Here is a 15,808-nt window from a genome sequence, read left to right on the forward strand (position 1 = left end):
ATACAATATAAGTAGTTAAGTTAACGATTAAGTTTAATCTAAGTCAAGAGTGGAAAGTATCCTAGTTCTTCCTCCTTTAGAGCTGTCATTAGACACCTATATAATCTCACATTTTTTCAAAGATATATTTAATCTAAAAGTTTTCAACTACCTATATAATCATTTAAAAAATAGAAGCCTGAAGTACCTTTTATGGATGGTTTCTTCCCTCAAAGCACTCAAGCCATTACACTTAATTTAATTTAAAAAAACATAGATTATGCTTATTGTACTTTTTTTAGTATAGATTGTATAAGTTCTAGATAAAAAATTTAAAAAAAAATTGAAGTAAAATGTGAATACAATAAAATCTACCTTCATGCATTTGTTGCACTTGAATCATAGATATATTTAATAAACAAAGTATAATATTATTTAAAAAATAGGATACATTTAAACTATAGTGATACTTATTTATATTTATTTTTTTTATTATTATATACCATATAGGTTAATAAATTAATAATTATGGATTTTATACTTATATAATATTTAAAAACATACAAGATAAATATTGATGGATATAAATCTTCATTCCGAATTCGTCCCTGCACGACTATGTCTTGTTGCTTCTTTGTAAATAACACAAAATGTACTAGTTTCTATTTTCAATGAAAAACAAATACAATGTATTAATATAATAGTCTGATATAATATATTATACTCTGATAAGTATTATAAATTATAATAATTAATAATAACACATTAGAACCTACGTATAAATGTATCAGTAGCACTGTATACCTACTGGCTATAAAGCACCGTTTCTGCTTACTTTTCAATGCCCATATACAATATACATGTTTAGCGTAATTGAATTTTCGACCCTGGAAAAATCTCTAGCACTATGTCGTTGTATATCTCGATCGCAATATTGATCTAGGTACATGAAAAGGTCATATTTAGCGCAATTATTCGTAAGCCCTCGCCTTCACCTACGTCATTATGAATTGGATGGAACGGAAACAAAAACATTTTCCAAGTAGGAAAATACGCGTGTGTCCTGGAAAAACAAAGAAGAACACGTGCAACGCTCGTTACATTTACGTACGGCAGACCCATAATATTATACATACTAGTGGACTTTTTCGACGCGGCGGTGGCAGTGTAAAACGTTAACGCAATCCGCCGCGACTAGACGTGTATGTATATATATATAAGTACGTGTGCATACATACATACATACATACATACATACATATACATACTTATATACTTTATATATATTTATTATAATAATAATACTAATAATAATACACAATAAATAATACACCTTTATGCGTATAATACCTTATGAAGTTAGATATAAATCTGTATAATACTACTTATATGCACCTCGGCGCTATATTATATAAATAATATGTGTGTGTATATATATATTATACATATAGTGCACCTACGACTACAGCGGTAAAAGCGTATCTGACTCCTATAAATCATGTTACGGGGCTATTTTGTATTATATATTTTATAATGGGCCATTGTTTGCGTGCCGTTGTATCATACGTATTCGTACGTATGTTTTTATGTGAGTGTATATGTGTGTGTATGTTTGTGTGTATGGGTAGTGGGTACAATATAGTGGCGGTCGTCCGACGACTATACGACGATTGCGACCGGACGGGACGAGAACTTTTGTCACCCGTTTCGGAATCTACTCCATCTTCCCCCCCCCCTCACAAAGTCGACGTCGAAGTCATCCCGCAAAAAATAAATACGCCTATATAATGAACTCGAACACATATCATTACACCTGTAAAATATAATGACTACGTGGCGCGCGCGCGGTCGTGTGTGTTTGAAGAAATGCACTCGACGGCGGTAAACACATATAATATTATACGCCTATATAGCTTATATATTATGTATAGTATAATATGTACACAGTGCACGTGTGAGATGTTAGCACAGTCAGTCCGAGTGCGAAAATCGTAGGTTAGGTCAGGTTTATTATATTATTAAAGTGTAAGATATAATATATCGCTGTATATCGATTAGACCGTCGACCGCGAGACCTGAACTTTAAGTGCCATTGATGACCAAATTTGTTTTTTATTTTTGCTTATAGAGAATAATATATTTTACAGGCCGCATTTAAGTCAATTTTTCAATACTCTAACCTCAAACTTTATAATATGTCTTTAAAAATAAGACTATTTTAAGCTTCTTTTACAAATTATTTTTAGAATTAAATTCAATTATTATTAGAAATAAAAATATAAAATCAAAGTTCGATGGGGCCTGTAGGAAGTCTTCTTTCAGATAAAAAAAATAGTTATCAAAATCTGACATATATACAAGGCCTGAGAATTTTTCCTGTGAAATCATTTTTATTGATATAATACATAGCTATCAACCCCCTCCCCCCCCAAATAAATAGCGATCAGTATATTAGTGGAGAAGTATTATAATTTCAGGTGGAAACTAAAATATAGGTATGATATAGATTCCAAATTTTATAGAATTGCGAACAATTTGAAAAATCGGCACAGGCCCCTTAGTAAAAAAAAACTCGTACGAATTTTTAATTAAGTACATCGACACTTTCAAAAAATTAACCACTAAATAATGTACAGTTGTTTAAAACGGGGGTTCTCATTTGAAAAATATATTTCATATCGCTACATGACTATACACTCCTTAAAATTATTAGTACATAAGATCTCAAGAATTGTATAGATTATGGTAATAATTAAAAATTCAAAAATTCAAAATTGTAATTAATCCATTATTATAGAGGAATAAAAAAAAGGTGTGGGTGGACTTGGTGAATCACCCTGTACTCGTAAAATTCATATTGTATAAAACGGATTCATGAAAAAGATTAATTCAAAATTTCAAACAACACAATCTGTGGTCCTAACGAATGCCAAGAAGGTTTTGTCACGATACTAGACGCGTCAAGCAAACGAATCGCGTAGTACACGCCTCCCCAACAACAAAAACGTAAACCATGATAACTATATTTTAAAAATATAATATTCTATTTGGGATCCAGTGCAGCAATAAATTATTCCTGTCTGGGCGTATACATTCGTTGAAATTAACTTTTCAAAGAATGACTATGGCATTAGTATGCTTAATCAGATTTGTCTACATAGAATAATTAAGTTTATTTAATCTGAAATCACAAGAAGTGTACCTATCTCATTTATTTTAAATTCCAGTACAATATGTAATCTCGTATCCTTTTGGAATAAATTTAATTTAATTTAATTTAATTTGATTTTAATAATAATTACGTGTTATAGAGTTGATGACGTGTACATACGTATATGTATATAATACTACAATGCTGGTTTAGGACGTAGGCGATGTAGGTCCAAGCTTAAGGCGCCATTAATAGCTCTTTTTACAAGAGCGGCAATTTTGAATGAATGATCAAATTTTACTTTTCAGTGGCGGCAAAGTTGAATCTGTAAATGTTAATATAATGTATTGTATATTATTATTGACTATACATATACGTGTAATTAGGTACTTTATAAATTTTTAAAAGATTACAATTACTGAAACGTCTGAAACATAATATATTTCAATACCTACCGTTTTAGCATTATAAGCCACTGTGGGTACAACAAAAATACTTCACAAAAAAACGAATACCTGTATTAATTTACCAAAAGACTGTTTAATCTATATATTTAAAAATTAAAAGTGAAAACAGAAATCCACGTATGCGCAGATTCTAATTAACGGATGTAACCTATTTCAATCATATCATGAAACGATTCATTGAATCAGTACAATAATAATTTAAAAAACGGGCATGTCCTTAATGTTTTTCCGGTAACCATTTATTTTTTTCTAATACCTAGTAGGTACCTATTAAAATGGATCAAATTAAACCGTTACTATAAAAAGAAAGCATTACCCAAAAATATATAGGTACCTATTCGAATTTTTTAAATTTGAAAAGATCTTAGTATAATGTTGAAAAGGGATGTATCTACCTGTATATAAATAAATCCATAATTTTCATCATTTCGTAACTTTCCAGGTGATAATAGTATTTTTAATAAAAATCTTAACTAATATCTTCCTATTATATTTAATTGTGATTCTACGAACGTTACCTGCGTCTAAAAGATATTGTTCGGAAAGTCTTTTAAAGCTGACACTTGTATTCTTTTTTTTTCGACATTAACCTCCGAGTGTAAATGAGCCGTCTCGAGACCGTTTCAAACAAAATAAACTTTGATTGTTTAGAGTATATATTCGAGAACGAAGTTCTTTTCAACAACGGACATACTCACTTAACGCGCATTTTGCCGTTGTTGTTGTTGTTTTTTTTTTTCAATTTGATTAAAGAAGTACGTGTGAAAAGATTAGTGAGACACGACTTGTTTACGGTCGGTAGTTAAAATATTCATATGATGATATACACGAGGTATATGTTGCAGTCGTTATTAATCCTGCTAACACATCGACCGTGGCGGAACAAAACAGTTTTACATTGCAATATATTTTTAATCGTCTCAGAGATACACAAACATAAGTACGAATAAACAATCGTATATAGTACCACACAATAATATGTATAGGTGCAGATTACAAAACAATTAACATATTATAATATTTAAGAATTTCTATAAGCAGAAAATCCAATCACACTTAAATATAATATTATACACGTCATGTACCTACTTAATGCATATTTTTTTTGTCTTTTAACCTTAATTACAAACAGGATTTATTTAAAAAGTAATTAAGTATCTAGGTTATAACCAATACATATAATATATGTAATAGGTCAACGTCTTTTTGCCAGCCACACATTATAATACATATATAATATACAATCGTATATTTATTATTGCTCATTAAAACACTAAATTTTCCGGTTTAAATAAGTTGAGGTGCTTGTTTTAAATTACACTAATATATTTAATACACTTGATTACTGATTAGTCGATCAATAATTTTTCGTAAGAGTTAGTTAAACATAAAAAGAGCGTAAAATAACGTGGTAGAAAAAAAATGTTGTTTAATAATATTAAACAAATACTAACTATAATATTATGTTGTAACTGTCCAGATCAAAGTTTAATAGATCAAAATTTTTGTTGATATGATCCAAGTGCATTGGATTGAAGTTGTTCGATTTCTATTGAAGTCCCGTGCACTAAAAATATAAAAGAGAACATTTTATTTTGTAGTTTTTGTTATAAATTTCAGAACAACACTAACGAACTGTATGGACAATTTTGAAATTCTGTACCTAATCTGACGAACGGTTGTCACTTATCTGCATAACAACTATTAAGAGCACGCAGCCTATATGGGGCACGGAAAGATATATCATATGATTAATATTTATAATATTTATAATTTAATATATTGTTATTATATTTTCGAATCAATTTCAAGTAATAAGCCGTATAGCATAATTCATTCAAAAATTAATTATTTTATTACATTTTTTTTTTTGCATAATATATAATGCCATGTAATATTCATTCGAAATACGAATACGCATTATTAAAAAAATTGCAACTATACACTAACTCTAATTCAGTCATATAATATACGATGTGGTATTCATATTTTCCAGGACCGAAAACGATCAGAGTGAATACCGTTGACTATTATGTACAGGTGAGGTGGGTGCATTGTAGTTAACACGATTTGCATGGTTGTAATCATCGCGTGTGCTCAAGGACCACCTTTGTGACAATATATATTAGGTCAAAAATCACGTAACCGTCTATAAAATATATGCCGTGTTTTTCAGGTTTTTTGTTCAGTCCGACATTGTTTAACTCTGGAAATCGTTTAATATATGTACATACATCATAATATATGAGATTATTATTGAGATCCGCCGGACGCGAAAATGATAATATGAGTCTCGTGAAAATTAGTACAAGGTCTGCAGACATGTACGATTAATAATTTATCATTATTATTATTACTATTATTCTAGGACGTTATATTTTGTTTGCCGTCCGACGGCCACGTAATTGACAATATATAACCAATAATAATAATAATAATAATTGGAGCGGGATAAATTATAAGGAACCGAAATACACCGGGGGACCGTGGGACGATGACGATGATGATAATAATATTAAGAAAGTAATGTATTACGTGATTGGGCCCGGTAGAAACACTAGTTAACTAAGTTTGTTTCCAAGTCATGTTATCATCATCATCGCGGCGTCGGGAATACGTATATATATATATATATATAATAACCGAAAGGTGGACAGGGTCCGTGTGGATATCATTCTCAACCCGATCGCAACTTTTAATTATGAAAATCTAAAATGATATAAATTTCCGAGCTAGCGCACAATGTCGGGCTAAGAATGATTATTCGGAAAGACGACTACTGACTTATTCAACAATAATATAATAATCCTAAATAGACAATGTCTTGAGATTTTAGACGGTCGAAAAACAATTTTTCTTAGTTAATAATATTATAGAGTTTGGTACCTAGGTAGATATACTGTACAATAATATTATAGTGTATAACCTAATTATATAAAATATCGTAAATAATGGCCACACTAAATACTAAATAAGCACTATATAGGTATGTACCTAAATATATATGTATATTAATTTGTTACTTAAATTACATTTCTGTGTAATTCTTTTCCGTCGCTCGTCCAATTGTATACAACTTAATTAAATTGATTGTACGATATATTTTTAAAAAGATATAAAAAAAGTCGGATCTGAATTCTGAGCAACGGCGATGCTACAGAAACTAATTAGAGTGTCCTGATCGACATGACAATATGACTCGGTATTATTAATGGTAACATTGATTATAAATACTAGCAAGAAGTAGTCTATAAAAATACATATATTTTATTTTTTTAAATAAAAATGATCGCGTCCCCTTTTAATCATCGTTTAATTTTCAGAATAACGCACGTAAACGTCAAAGGACACGAAAACATGGGTACGCAATAATATTATTTTGTACGACTATGCTTTCGTATTCGCCACGAGCAATGAGACTTTCACGAATACATTTTTCGATATTATTATACACCGCTTTTGGAAGAAAAAGAACGTGGGTAAATAATAATTGTATAAATGGTATTTAGGTACCTACCTAGCTGATAACCTACAATAATAATAATAATAATATGTAAAACGAACAAAAAATAATAATATATTATTGATTACGTTAAAACGAATGACGTTTGAAATGGTACCTGTATTATTATATTAAATATTATTCAATGAGACGATCAAAATAATAATAATCAGTAATAACGATAATGAATATTATACACCGTATTACCACGTAAGTTTCGTGTACGTACACGCCACTCGTACAACTATATAGTCATACAACATACTACACTAATATTATACGCTGCGCTTAGTAATAATATATACGTATTTATGTTTACATATATATATATATATATATTATATTGTGCTTAATATAATATGAGTAATCGGTAGGCGGTCATGGCTGGCTGTCACTGTATATACACATTTGTCAGTCGGGATTCGGCTGGCTTCTATGCTACTAAAACTATTATAATATACGCCACGCCGGTGAAACGCATCAATTCTTCTATGGTTCCCCGTGAGACCCTTCAGCCGATCGTGTTGCTAACGTATTATGGTAGTATTATATACCTACCTATAAATATATTATAACAATGATAATAATATTATTATTATTATAATACCGACGCACTTATGAACGAGCATTATGATTATCATTTTTTTTTTTTTTTTTTTAATGGAATCTGGTAAAATATTAAAATTATATACGACACACATGAGTGTAAAATCGGATAGATATGTATATAATACCCATTCGTATAGAACCATATATCTTTATTGCCTACCTACCTACTTACCTATACCTATCCGGTATCTACCCACCTACTTGCCTACCTACCCGAACCCGTGCGCGTGCGTTCGTGTACGACACGAAATAATATGGAATTGACCGAAATATTCTCTGCCATCGCAAGGCAGCGTGTGGTATACGCTGAACCCCGTGGTCTGATCGTCTGATGAGTGGACACGGAACTGATTATCAATTCTCGAGTGTGCTACTACACTACACGTTTCGGACAGGAGAAAAGAAACGCATAAAGTATAATGATAATATTAGGTACGTCGTACAATGCGCTCATTATTATTGTAAACGTTTGTAATATTTGTATTCAACGTAATAATATTATTACGCACCTATCGATTCGAATAAATCCGCCCGTGGCCTAATAAATATACATATAATTATAATTATATCGAGTTTCCGTTCGCGCGTGCGCAGAACAAAGGACGTTGGAAATTGAACCGTCTCTGGGAGGCAATAATAATAATCATGGCCAGCAGAACAATTAAGAAGCAAAATACATTTTTTTTTTAAATATCGCGGCTTGGTTCGCCACATGATTTTTTACGGTTTCTATGCTTGCGTTATATCACTTTTTTCCACTTTTAATGCAGCAAAAAAATCCCAGTTCTGTTTAAAATTATATAATATATTATATTTAAACATGACCAATTCCCACTGGGGACCTAAACCATTACATTATAGATAATAGTAACAATAATTATAATTGCACGTGCCATGCGGTAAATGTAGGGCAATAATAGAGCTGTCGTGTCGTAAGTGGAAAATATTGATTAACAAAAAAATCTTACACATATTATAATAACATATTACATATTATGGGCATATTATATAGGTAGGTACTGTTGTTTAGTATTTGTGATTATTAATAATATTATTATTATTATTAACTTGACAGAGGCATATTACTCGCATTACTGAATGAAAAACAAGAGTTACCCAACCGTATATACATAATTTTGGGTACGTAATATCTAAAACAAATAAAGTCAGATTTCATGACAATTGTCTGATAACCAGATAACACATTAATATCATAATGATAGATTATTACCTTAATATAATATTATAGTCAATCACCTGTCGTCCGTTTCTGTGTTTTATAAATTCTTTCGTTACCTATACCGATATCAAAAGAATCAATATAAACTTGTCCGAACAGTAGTTATTCGTATTATATTTTAATATTATTTAAATTACCTGTTTGCTAATATTATTGGGACCTAGTTAGACGTTTTAGATGTATAATGTCAATGCAGTTGTAAGCTAAATGATACTGGAGTATTCGGAAAAAAAGTCCTGAAAAAAATGAATGAAAATATATCAAAATTGAAGTATAAATAATATGTTAAAATTGTATTGAAAAATAGAAATAAGCTTACATATAATGTATATATTGTATGTATTATAATATATACATTTAATTTTCAAGTTCCTTGATGAAGATCATATTTTTAGCTTTTGCTATAACTTAGTAGTTTTAGTGTACCTAATGATAATAATATGGTGTATATCAAATTGCATAGATAAATATAAAAAGTTTCATATTATAAATTATTCATCATACGAAATTACTATAGATACTTATAATTTGAACTTTGATTAGGAATATTACTTAAAAACAAACTTTTTTGTTATAATAATGGGTTATATGTAGGTATACCTATAAACAGGCCTTTTTAACGGCCGTAAGTCATAACATAAGAAAGAGCTGTACCTAATTATAGTATTACATTTTTATAGCATTATTATTATAATTATATAGGTACTATAATTGTATTTATTATTGGCTATTGTATTATGTATAACATTTTATTATTTTAGACTTGTATTAAATTATATTTTATTATATTTTAATATGTGATTTAAGTAAGTAATTAACATTTTTTATGATATTATAAGATTTTTATGTAACTTTAATGTATTTTTCTAAACAATTTTAACATATTTATACTTTAATTTCAATATATTTTCATTAATTTTTATCAGGACTTTTTTTTCCTGGTGTGGGACTTTTTTTATCGGGACTTTTTTTCCGCGATTCGATACTGGAGGAGTGTATTTAATTTATGCTTACTAATTTGTAATAATTATAAACCGATACTATTGTAATAAGTAATAACTATTAACGTGTGATAAAATTTTGTGAATGATGATAATCACTAGCTATTGGAAAAAATATAAATATTTCTCGATATAATTTCGTCAATCTAGCTTTTAATTAATAAATAAAATCTATTATTTTTGATTTTTATCTACATATATAAAAGACAAAAAATGTTTATGACTATGCATTGCTAAACCGTTCATTCGATTGCGATGAAATTTTGTACAGAGATTAGACCTCGGGGAATAAGATAGGCTACATTTTGTTGCGAAAAGGGTAAATAAGAGGTCCAATCCGGGGAAGTTCTCAAACAGGGATTTTGAGATTATTATTATTATTAATTTTTGTTTATAAATGGTTGTTATTGGTTTTAATAATAGTAATGATTATTATTAATGTGATTAGCCTGTGTATTTAGTACGGAATGTATTGAGTTCGAACCACGGTTTCGGTGCACCGATTTTTTTATACTTCAGAGTTAAATAATTATAAATTAATAAATTATTATACTGCACTTACGTAAGCACCACACAGGTAGATTGCCTACCTGATAATATTATACTGCTCTCATAATCACAAAAACATTTCAATAACAAAGCATTGCCGTGTCAGCTAGTTATTACATAATATTCTATTTGTAGAATAATTGTATGTAAATAACAATTTATTAATTAATTGAATACAAATAGATGATGGACTGCAGAAAAACTAAAATAATGATTATAAAACTTTTAAAAATAAAATATTGTATGCAATAAATATATTATGGTAAGAACTTATATTATACGTTTTTGCAACCGAGACTGTCATCATTATACATTAAACGTGTATAGTTCTGTTCTGGTATTCAAATTATGGAAATAATTATTAATAATTTAGACACCCATTCACACGGTAAGCATGTAGTCTGGTTAGTCACTCTCTTAGACACATAAAGAATTATTATACCTATTGTTTTGAGAACAAATAAAATGTTTTGGGGACTCCCGACGACTAGACGCGCCCCTCATTAATTACTGAGATACCTACTACGTATTCTACCTACCTACGCGTCCTACATATTATTATTTTTTATACTTGAACAGACACAAAATAATTTTGCCACATGATAGGTTTAGCTTGACAAGCCACTATGATAGAGATTTTGGATTCTAAGTGAACCGATGGATGTATTGGTATTAGTGTAAATTACATTATTACAATTTACAATAATGAGTGTTTTTTCAATTTTATTTTGTTTCGGTCGTCACTTTTGGTAATACGTTTTAATACTTTTCAAATAATCAAAAAAAAAAAAAAAAATCGATGAACTGGAATTTTTGCAGTTTTTGACAATATCAATTTTGTTTTTTGTTGTAATTCAGAATTGAATAATCGTAGAGACTTTCACTGTGAAATTAAAAAAAAAACTTAATACGCACATGTTTTTCCATAAACATTTTAATTAATATACCTACCTACTAATTTTGAAGAAATAGGATATTCAAACAAAAATAACGATATTAGTTATTTTAAAAAATATTATTTATTGAGAATTAAATTCGAAACATTTCACCATACCCATATTATTATTTTCTAATATAAAAATAAGTTATTCGTTAACAATATTCGAAAAAAAATATAGTGAGATATCCTTAGAAATATTACTAACCTTTTTTGTAAACAATGATTTATCATTGAATTCAAATTTAATACTTAAGAGTTAACTACATTACATCGACGTTATATATATAGGTTCTGAACGTTGAGGTACACTTGACACCTACTGGCTACTATACAACAGAGCAGGTTTTTTTAATATCAGAAGTAACATAATAATTAAGCAAATTATTTACATAGCACAGAGTACTATACAATCCACATTCACTAACTAAGTATTAATTTCGTTCTACATACTTAAATATTGATAATTTGCTTTACAAACACTTATTTAAGTTAAGTACAGTACATTCAAGTTTGTATTTTGTAGGTCAACATATAAAAAATTAAACAACTTTTATCGTTATTTATAGTCATTAGTTACGATTAATTTTATCTAATATAAATTATTTATTATTCTCTTATATTAAATTTACTATTTCGCATTATTTGATAAATAATAAATTTAATATATTTCAATAATTTACTCAAGTAAACCATTATACACTAACGATTTGTAGACCGACGCCACAGATAGAAATTAACAACCGCGATCCGTGGACTATACAGAGTATATATTATGATTCGTATAGCAATCTTAGCATGCACATTTCATAAGCATAATATTATATCTTATATTACTTAGTACCTAAACCTATTCGTTGACCATGATATAGAAAATAGAGACCTCGTCGGATGTAAATAAAACCATTAAAAATGTCTGCGTCCATTTTAATACGTGGTCGGTGTTGTTCATCATTCGCCGCGAAAACGTCCGTTCAAAAATTTTTCATCTACATAATAATATTATTTTACTTCAGCCCTCGGCCCACCGGTTTTCGGCGATGAAACTCTCGACGGACGCAAATACCCGGACCAAGGTAGGATTGTGTAGAATTTTCTTGGTAGTTGGTAGATACAGTAAATATTTAATTTTCCTCGTCAATATAATATAAGATACCGTGTACGAATATTTGTATTCATTAATCAATGTTCACCCATTATATAATAGTCATTATATACAGGTAATAAGTGGAGAAAATTAGGTATATACAATTCTAATTCACACGTTTGGAGAAATCAAATACCTACGTACCATAATTAACTGTGGTCGAACGGCAATAATTATTGCACGACCAATCGCCGTTATAATAATATAATATTATGTGTGTACGTTAAGTTATATTCGCAGTACACAAATAAATTGCTCAATATGGTGCATTTTCGAAACGCGTTGGTTTTTATTACCGGCCAGGATCGCGGATTATAGCCACTGCAATGATAATATGTAGCTGAACAACAACTACTGTGAAACTGCAGCGGCAGAAAAATAATATACTACTGTCAGACGTGTATAAATAAATGTAAACATAATGTTTTCTAATAATTGGGTCGACAGACGTGGAACGGATTACGAATATTATATTTGATACATTCGTTTGCGCATAAATTGCGTTACATTTATATAACTTGCAAGCGTATATAAAGTACAAGCGACGGCGGTGATTAGTGTGTGGACGCTGTTTTTAGCAACAATCCGTTATCCGTTGAATGAAAAATGATTTCGCGTCGTTATATTTGACCGCTTAAAAAACACTATATATATACTCTTTCGTTTGCAGTCGGCGAGTTTACCGGACGAATTAGAAATATAACTATGTACCTAAGACGTAGTCTCGCTGGGTGTGTAATTACTAAATCGTAGATTAAATATTTTCATACTATTGCAGCGTCTATTTAAACGTACGTTTGAACGACGTGTAACCCCGCATAATGGTCGTTAAATATTTCCGCCGGTGTTGAAAAATTGTACCGCGGACGCCGCTGCCGTTGGACTCTGCAGTCGGTCTTCACCACGGTACGAGTATAAATTGTACTATAATAATTATGTCTTTTATTTTCAGATAATAGATTGGATTTCTAACCGCGAAACTTGAGTATTGCGCCTATTTTATATTATTTAACCGTGAAGTGGAAGATAATAGATTTTAATATGTTGGACTTAGACAATAATATTATACTGTAACCCATAAGAGCCGCGAGCGAGCGCAAGTCACCACACGCATGCGCCGTGAAAACGATCCGATATAGACAGCTGTCCGCGGCAGAAATGAAGACGCACATAAGTACATAACGAATCTGCCGGAACTGGTTTCTTCCCTTCTCGGCGCACTGGCCGTCGTCCGCGGTGTGCAGCATAATAACATTATATTATTATTATTATGATACCGTAATAATATCCCACGGGATATTTATGCGTGATTTTTTATTTTAAAACAATGTCCGGTCCGTGTGTCAGTGTCGATGTGTGTGTGTGTGTGTGTGTGTGTGTGTGTGCGGTGCGTAACGAGTAAAGAGACCTGAGAATAAACATTCGGTAGGTAGGTAATGACACACACGCACACACGCAGGTCCGAAGGAGGAGAAAACAATAGGGTGGCCGTGATGACCATGTGCTCGCGGTGGCAATACCGGTTCGTCCCTTCGGCAGGACAAACCCGGAAACCAGTTTGCCGATGACCAACACCCCATAGTCCACACGGCATTCCCATGAAAACCAGTTCTGACCCCTCGTGGACAATTAAAAAAGGAAGAAAAATAAATGATCGGAAAGAAAAGCTGCGTCGTTGCGTTTTGTGCGCATATAATAATATAATAATGCGGCGGCGGCCAAGGGGACGGCGGTCGCCGCCGGTGCCGTATTAGGAGCCAGAAACTGGTTTTCGTTATTCCTTATAATATACGCGACTCGCACAAACACCCTGACCAAAAGTGGCCGTGTGAACCTGCAGGACGATGAGTATCCCTGAAGGACCGCCGGGACATATTTTGTATTATGTTAATGCCGACTCGAGTTTTAGTATATCGCTCATTTCTCCGACAAACCACAACCTGTACCGCCGCGCGCCGTATCTAATGGTCCATTGTTTATCCCTGTATAACGGTTCATTCCGTAAAAATAATTAAAAAACTTATCCCACGTATAGTAAGTACCTACCGTTACAAACGTTTTAGTTTCCAACGTCCTCTTTTACAATTCAGAGTCTCGGGTTAACGTCTGTAGCATAACCCGTAACGGTAACTCGACTTCAACATAAACTGAAGGAAAAAAAGAAATAGGAAATGTTTTCATATTTAAGCTCAATTGAGCATTGACTTTTACTTTACGGTTAATATTTGAATATATTGTTTGAACATTTTTTTATTTTAAAGAACCTGAAAACTTTTTAATTATTTACATATTCTTGAGGGTATCAAATACCAATATTGCAATTTATAAATATTATTGTTCATTACCATTTTAGTGAAGTATATTTATTTTCAATGATAGGTAGGTAGATACTATATTATTTATTAGAATCTATAAAAACACATTTTGTTAAAAGTAATAAGTTACAATAAAGATTTTATATTTTCATTATTCTTATAACTTTTTCGTTAAATTAAATTTTATACTTTTTAGTTTTTCATCATATGACTGATACAATTTTTTACCGCACTAACCACAAAAACACGTAAAAGTGAAAATTTTGGACACGCAATGTTTTCCGACCGTAGACGACCACTAACAATAGAGTGAAGCATATAATAATTTGATTACCACCATTTTGCTATCGATCAATGAAGTGTGATGTAGAAATTATTATGCTATATAATATTATTTATTTGAAAATGTAAATTATGTACAAAAATATTATTATAATATACGAGAAACAGACGTTGATTTTTTTTTTTATTTCATTGCCCATTGGTCAACGAAAATTATATGTTTTTTATTGTTATGGGCCAAGATTAATAATTTTTACCTGTAGGTCCATAATATAAAATATTCAAAATCTGAAATATCTCTAAAAATGAACTAAAATTCACTCACAACTTTTGGTTGGAGAATATATAATGTACATAATGTACCTAAATAAGTAGATATATTATATCGTAAATTTCCTGTGGGTAAATTAGCGAGGGCAAGTGTCGAAATAATTTCTTGAGCATGCATAATATTATGTGCCGTAAATATTATTTTCAGACAAATTTGACCAACAGCTAATGTCATGACTCATGGACTTAGGATTCAAATAGCGATAATAATCGATTGTGGTACACATCAACACGTTTTTTGTTTGTACGAACTTTAGTAGGTAGGTACCTACACAATTACGATCGGATATCCGATGATT

At 30.6% G+C, this 15,808-nt stretch overlaps 1 long non-coding RNA gene across 1 annotated transcript; it reads right to left on the reverse strand.

Annotated features, from left to right (window-relative positions):
• Positions 1 to 757: 757 nt before the first annotated feature.
• On the reverse strand, positions 758 to 4,471 carry LOC115033610. The gene is made up of 3 exons (XR_003838891.1): positions 4,116 to 4,471; positions 3,282 to 3,455; positions 758 to 1,042 (listed from the first exon to the last, which is right to left on the reverse strand). It is a non-coding gene; the product is annotated as an uncharacterized LOC115033610 (long non-coding RNA).
• Between the last annotated feature and the right edge of the window lie 11,337 nt (positions 4,472 to 15,808).

The sequence above is a fragment of the Acyrthosiphon pisum genome, chromosome A1 (assembly GCF_005508785.2).
Source record: "Acyrthosiphon pisum isolate AL4f chromosome A1, pea_aphid_22Mar2018_4r6ur, whole genome shotgun sequence".
Lineage (NCBI taxonomy): Eukaryota > Metazoa > Arthropoda > Insecta > Hemiptera > Aphididae > Acyrthosiphon > Acyrthosiphon pisum.